Source organism: Tribolium castaneum, unplaced genomic scaffold (genome assembly GCF_031307605.1).
Source record: "Tribolium castaneum strain GA2 unplaced genomic scaffold, icTriCast1.1 ptg000042c, whole genome shotgun sequence".
In the NCBI taxonomy this organism is placed as follows: Eukaryota; Metazoa; Arthropoda; class Insecta; order Coleoptera; family Tenebrionidae; genus Tribolium; species Tribolium castaneum.
In genome coordinates, this window is record NW_026986641.1 from 9652 (window position 1) to 17500 (window position 7849).

At 38.1% G+C, this 7849-nt stretch overlaps 1 non-coding gene across 1 annotated transcript; it reads right to left on the reverse strand.

Annotated features, from left to right (window-relative positions):
- Positions 1–2055: 2055 nt before the first annotated feature.
- LOC135267485 (small subunit ribosomal RNA) lies at positions 2056–3969 on the reverse strand. Its single transcript, XR_010335905.1, has one exon. It is a non-coding gene; the product is annotated as a small subunit ribosomal RNA (ribosomal RNA).
- Positions 3970–7849: the final 3880 nt, after the last annotated feature.

Consider the following 7849-nt stretch of genomic DNA (forward strand, 5'->3'; position numbering starts at 1 on the left):
ATCTTTTCAAACAAATTTAAAATATTATTACATAACGCACCGTTCCACATCGAAATCGTTTCATCATCACACAACAACAAAAATAACTACTTAAGGTTATTACAATTGTGATGTATATGTGAGAAACGGACCAATCGAAAGAAACGTTCGGCGTTATATTTTATAATATTTTATTTAATTAAAGTGGCATTTGTTTCTACTTATCGAAAAGAGTATGCAGTTATAGTTTAAGTTTACATAAAGAATAACCCGATGATATTAACGTTTTATAAATACGTATATATATCTATTAGGTTTTTTTTCTCTATCAACTTTGTCTATAAAACTCTGCTCCTTTTGCGATAAGCATTATGTATATTTATTAAATAGAAAATATGTCGAAAAACCAGACGTTTTCTTCAAACAAACGCCACAGCTACAAACTTAATCACAACAATATTTACCAAACAATACAATTGTAGGGTGTTTTGTGTGATACGTCGTTTGGTGGGCATTCTAAGAACGTCCGTCGACATAAAAACGAATCAAAAGAAAAGCACAGGCAGTGCAAAACGTTCCTTCGTCAGTCGGGCGTATATCATTTAAAACCCACAGAATCTAAAAAAGTTAATAAACTTTTTTATTTAGATTCCTACGGTTCGTCGCGTCGTTAAAGTAAATTATTACTTCGACGCATGCGGAACCCAGGTACCCGAAAACCGTAAGCCTAAGCGTTTTTTTCCAAACATCACTCACTATCGATAAAGTAAATTGATTTTATGTATTTATAAATGTGCGTTTGTATGTATAGTAGTATAGTAGTAGTATATTTTGTTATTGGTTGTTTCGAGCTTTTTATTGTTATAAAACGTTTTTGTAGTCTTGTACATAAAGTACAGACGAATAGACAGCCCCTTTTATTTATTAATAAACTCCAACCATTTACAAATTAAATTACAACTACAACATCTCTTTTACACATTAATTATACACCATCTTTATTTTCTTTTTTCCGAAGCGAATACGATGAAGAAAATACGCAAAGACTGGCTTACAAAACCGTAAGCCTAAGCGTTTATTTTTCAAACATCACTCACCATCGGTTAAGTAAAATGATGGTATGTATAAATGTGTATTTGTATGTACAGTAGCGTATTAATTTTGTTGTTGGTTGTTTCGAGTTTATTTATTATTATGGTTTGTATGTATAAAGTTTTAGTCTTGTACATAAAGTACAGACGAATAGACAGCCCCTTTTATTTATTAATAAACTCCAACCATTTACAAATTAAATTACAACTACAACATCTCTTTTACACATTAATTATACACCATCTTTATTTTCTTTTTTCCGAAGCGAATACGATGAAGAAAATACGCAAAGACTGGCTTACAAAACCGTAAGCCTAAGCGTTTATTTTTCAAACATCACTCACCATCGGTTAAGTAAAATGATGGTATGTATAAATGTGTATTTGTATGTACAGTAGCGTATTAATTTTGTTGTTGGTTGTTTCGAGTTTATTTATTATTATGGTTTGTATGTATAAAGTTTTAGTCGTGTACATAAAGTACGATCGTATTGGCAGACACCATTATTATTCATTCATTCATTCTTGTTTGTTATTATAAATAACTCCAACCATATACAAATACTACAACAACAACAACATCTCTTGCACATTAATTATACACCACCACTGTGTATTAGTACTTTTTTTCGAAGCGAATACGATGATGGAAATACGCTAAGACCGGCACTGCGAAAGCAATAATAAAACATTAGCACATAACCATCTTTCGACAATATTGATTCGTGTTAATGTTCGAAAAAATTCTTTGAAAACGTCGTTTACGGCACGTTTACAATCGATTTATAAAATAAATCGAAAAACGTAACAACAGATCCGCTTAATGCAAGACGACCCGTTGTTGCTTTTCCGTTCGACGCATAATAAAGAATTTTGTATGAGAATTGATCATCATACGAATAGTGTATGTATGTGTGTTTTTTGTTGATCAGCACAGACAAAATGTGTGTGTATGTGTGACAACTAAACAACAACATTTACACGTTAATGATCCTTCCGCAGGTTCACCTACGGAAACCTTGTTACGACTTTTACTTCCTCTAAATGATCAAGTTTGGTCATCTTCCCAGCAACATCGGCAACGTCGAAACGCCACCGCGCACCGGTCCGAAGACCTCACTAAATCATTCAATCGGTAGTAGCGACGGGCGGTGTGTACAAAGGGCAGGGACGTAATCAACGCGAGCTTATGACTCGCGCTTACTGGGAATTCCTCGTTCATGGGGAACAATTGCAAGCCCCAATCCCTAGCACGAAGGAGGTTCAGCGGGTTACCCGGACCGCTCGGTCAGGGAGGACACGCTGATTCCTTCAGTGTAGCGCGCGTGCGGCCCAGAACATCTAAGGGCATCACAGACCTGTTATTGCTCAATCTCGTGCGGCTAGAAGCCGCCTGTCCCTCTAAGAAGAATTGTTTGTACGCCGACAGTAAAAACCGCACATAGAGACCGGGCTCCAGCCGGCATTTGGGATGTCGAAATACGCCTATTTAGCAGGCTAGAGTCTCGTTCGTTATCGGAATTAACCAGACAAATCGCTCCACCAACTAAGAACGGCCATGCACCACCACCCACCGAATCAAGAAAGAGCTCTCAATCTGTCAATCCTTCCGGTGTCCGGGCCTGGTGAGGTTTCCCGTGTTGAGTCAAATTAAGCCGCAGGCTCCACTCCTGGTGGTGCCCTTCCGTCAATTCCTTTAAGTTTCAGCTTTGCAACCATACTTCCCCCGGAACCCAAAAGCTTTGGTTTCCCGGAAGCTGCCCGCCGAGTCATCGGAGGAACGTCGGCGGATCGCTAGCTGGCATCGTTTATGGTTAGAACTAGGGCGGTATCTGATCGCCTTCGAACCTCTAACTTTCGTTCTTGATCAATGAAAGCGTTTTTGGCAAATGCTTTCGCTTCTGTCCGTCTTGCGACGATCCAAGAATTTCACCTCTAACGTCGCAATACGAATGCCCCCATCCGTTCCTATTAATCATTACCTCGGGGTTCCGAAAACCAACAAAATAGAACCGAGGTCCTATTCCATTATTCCATGCACACAGTATTCAGGCGAAGTTTTAGCCTGCTTTAAGCACTCTAATTTGTTCAAAGTAAACGTGCCGGCCCACCTCGACACTCAATGAAGAGCACCGCGGCGGGATTGAGTTGGGCCGCCCTCTCGAGCTAAGCCCACCGGCAGGACGTCCCGCGAAACGCCAGTTAACACCGCGAACGATGAACCGGCGGCGCGGGACACAAATTCGACTACGAGCTTTTTAACCGCAACAACTTTAATATACGCTATTGGAGCTGGAATTACCGCGGCTGCTGGCACCAGACTTGCCCTCCAATTGATCCTCGTTAAAGGGTTTAGAGTGTACTCATTCCGATTACGGGGCCTCGGATGAGTCCCGTATCGTTATTTTTCGTCACTACCTCCCCGTGCCGGGAGTGGGTAATTTGCGCGCCTGCTGCCTTCCTTGGATGTGGTAGCCGTTTCTCAGGCTCCCTCTCCGGAATCGAACCCTGATTCCCCGTTACCCGTTACAACCATGGTAGGCGCAGAACCTACCATCGACAGTTGATAAGGCAGACATTTGAAAGATGCGTCGCCGGTGCGAGACCGTGCGATCAGCGTAAAGTTATTCAGATTCACCAAGTTGTACGATGACGGCGAAACCGCCACCGATTGGTTTTGATCTAATAAAAGCGCTCCTTCCGTCTCCGGTCGGAGCTCTGTTTGCATGTATTAGCTCTAGAATTACCACAGTTATCCAAGTAAATGTGGGTACGATCTAAGGAACCATAACTGATTTAATGAGCCTTTCGCGGTTTCACCTTAATTTGGCTTGTACTGAGACATGCATGGCTTAATCTTTGAGACAAGCATATGACTACTGGCAGGATCAACCAGGGAACTGTGTTTTTGTGTTTTTTGAGACAGACGAGAGAATAAAATACTCATCATCATCGTTTATAAAGATGAAGAATATGCGCGTTTGTGCGAAACAATCTAACATATAAGAAAGTAACGCCACGCTGTTTCTTCTTTTCTTCGTACGATATAGAGATAAATGTATCGTCATCATCGTCGTCGTAGTCGTTAAACACCACAACACATATATCGGTCAATAAAGGCATAATAATAATATTTATAATATTATTTTTTACCTTTGCCGATTTAAAAGTTCAAACATTCTCTTCACTCTTCGCAAGATTGAATGCGACGTGAATTTATGAAATTCTTTCGAATCCATAAACGTTACGAATATTATATAAATATTCTCGCTCGGATATTAGAGAGTTGACGCATTTATTATTTTTGTTTGTTTAAATCACAAACATTTGTTAGTCCAACAAAGTTTGATTGCATAAGGACCGCCAACGTAAGAGAATACGTTTTGCCGCATCCGCAATCTCGCTGTGGGGAACTGGGCGAGCCACAAAATCACAAAATAAAGCAATCTCGCAAGCAAAGCCCTATTCGAATTCGATAGCGGAAATGTGCGATAAACGTCGATAAATTGGAAGCAAATGCAGAACGTATACATAATCGGTCGTTTTGTCGTCGTCATTTATGATAAACTTCGACTAAACCGTTACACCGTTCATATCGCCTCACTCAACGCATCGACACACACCACTACCATATGTATACCAGCGCGACACCGATCGAGGCAGCCGCTCGGTATTGGATGTGCGCACCGCTCCACTGACATAGCTCCACAGGCGACGTCTACCGAAGCGCACAGCTCTATAACTATAAGGCATACACACAAAAGGGAGAAAATATTTTAAATATTGATAATATTAAAAAGTCATATTTTATATTTAAACCATTATAAAATTTAATTATAAAAACGTTTGTTTTAAAAAAAATAATTAATTAATAAAAACAAAATTATTTTAAGCGCCGTACTTCGTAAACGTCGTACTTCGTTCGTCGTATGTGCAAAGTCAAATGAATGCTGTAGTTAGTCGCAGTTGGAACGTCTGAATGTCGTACAACGTAACAATAATTTTGAGTGCCCTAATGTGTAGACGTCGTACTTCGCGAACGTCGCACTTCGTAAACGACGTACTTCGTGAACGTCGCACTTCGTAAACGACGTACTTCGTAAACGTCGCACTTCGTAAACGACGTACTTCGTGAACGTCGTACTTCGTAAAGGTTAAGCAATATTAATACACATTTGGTGTATTGCAAGTTGCATTTTAATAAATATTATGCATTTTTATGTTTTAATTTAATATCTAGGCCAAAATACTATGTTTATTTAATTGTTAAATGTGTACGTTTATTTATAGATACGTAATTTACATAAAAATTTGTTTTTTTTTTTATTATATGCAAACTACAAATAAAACATTTAATATTTTCAAACGTCGTACTTCGTGTAAGTTATGCAATATTGATACAAATTTAGTGTATTGCGGGTCGCAATAATATTAATTTATATTTGAACGTTGTACTTCGTGAAGGTTATGCAACATCAGTACACATTAAGTGTATTGCAGGTTGCATTATTATTAATTTATGTTTTCTCACTTTTTACCTTCATATAAAAAAAAATTTAATATTTTTGGACGTCGTACTTCGTAACAGTTATGCAATATTGATGCACATCTGTTGTGCTGCGGGTTGCATTTTATAAATTTAATGTATTCTTATGATTTACTTTAATGTCTAGGCAAAAAAACACTTTTGATTAGTTGCTGAATGTTTACATTTATTTACAGATACGTAATTTGCAAAAAAATTTGCTGTTTTTTTATTATATACAACACAAATAAAATTCTTTAATATTCTTGAACGTCGTACTTCGTGTAGGTTATGCAATATTGATACAAATTTAGTGTATTGCGGGTCACAATAATATTAATTTATATTTAAACGTAGTACTTCGTGAAGGTTATGCAAGATCAGTACATATTAAGTGTATTGCAGGTTGCATTATTATTAATTTATGTTTTCTCACTTTTAACCTCAATATAAAAAAAAATTAATATTTTTGGACGTCGTACTTCGTGAAGGTTATGCAATATTAATGCACATCTAGTGTGCTGCGGGTTGCATTTTATAAATTTAATGTATTTTTATGTTTTACTTTAATATCTAGACAAAAAAAACAATTTTGATTAGTTGCTAAATGTTTACATTTATTTACAGATACGTAATTTGCAAAAAAATTTGCTGTTTTTTCATTATATACAACACAAATAAAATTCTTTAGTGTTCTTGAACGTCGTACTTCGTGTAGGTTATGCAATTTTAATACACAATTAGTGTATTGTGGGTTGCATTATTATTATTTATTGTTTACGTTTTAATTCATCACTTTGTGAACGTCGTACTTCGTTTGTACTATGAACGCTGCATTTCGTCGCAGTCGGCAGCACGTGCGAATAAACGTCGTACAAGAAAATCACGATTTTGAGTGCCGTACTTCGCAAACGTCGTACTTCGTCTATACTATGTACAAAGTCAAGTGAACGCTAAACCTCGTCGCAGTCGACAGCGCGTGCAAATAAACGTCGTACAAGAAAATCACGATTTTGAGTGCCGTACTTCGCTAACGTCGTACTTCGTCTGTACTATGTACAAAGTCAAATGAACGCTAAACTTCGTCGCAGTCGACAGCAAGTGCAAATAAACGTCGTACAAGAAAATCATGATTTTGAGTGCCGTACTTCGCAAACGTCGTACTTCGTTTGTACTATGTACAAAGCCAAATGAACGCTAAACTTCGTCGCAGTCGACAGCAAGTGCAAATAAACGTCGTACAAGAAAATCATGATTTTGAGTGCCGTACTTCGCAAACGTCGTACTTCGTCTGTACTATGTACAAAGTCAATTGAAGGCTGTACTTCGTCGCAGTCGGAAGCAACTGCAAATAAACGTCTTACAAGAAAATCATGATTTTGAGTGCCGTACTTCGCAAACGTCGTACTTCGTCTGTACTATGTACAAAGTCAATTGAACGCTGTACTTCGTCGCAGTCGGAAGCAACTGCAAATAAACGTCTTACAAGAAAATCATGATTTTGAGTGCCGTACTTCGCAAACGTCGTACTTCGTCTGTACTATGTACAAAGTCAATTGAACGCTGTACTTCGTCGCAGTCGGAAGCAACTGCAAATAAACGTCTTACAAGAAAATCATGATTTTGAGTGCCGTACTTCGCAAACGTCGTACTTCGTCTGTACTATGTACAAAGTCAATTGAACGCTGTACTCCGTCGCAGTCGGCAGCACGTGCAAATAAACGTCGTACAAGAAAATCACGATTTTGAGTGCCGTACTTCGAAAACGTCGTACTTCGTCTGTACTATGTACAAAGTCAAATGAACGCTTAACTTCGTCGCAGTCGACAGCACGTGCAAATAAACGTCGTACAAGAAAATCACGATTTTGAGTGCCGTACTTCGCAAACGTCGTACTTCGTCTGTACTATGTACAAAGTCAAATGAACGCTGCATTTCGTCGCAGTCAGAAACAAAGCAAACGTCGTGCAATGAAACAATAATTTTGAGTGCTGCATTTGTGAGCGCCGTACTTCGTTTGTTACTTTATGGTCACATGAACGTCGTATTTCATCACACAGAGCACCATACTTAATGCACTTAAATGAACGTTGTACTTCGTACAAGTTAGGCAATATTAATACACATTTGGTGTATTGCGGGTTGCATTATTAATTTACAAAAATAGCTATGATTTTATATACAACTAAAAATAATTCATAATATTTAAACGTCGTACTTCGTAACAGTAATACAATATTTAAACAAATGTAGT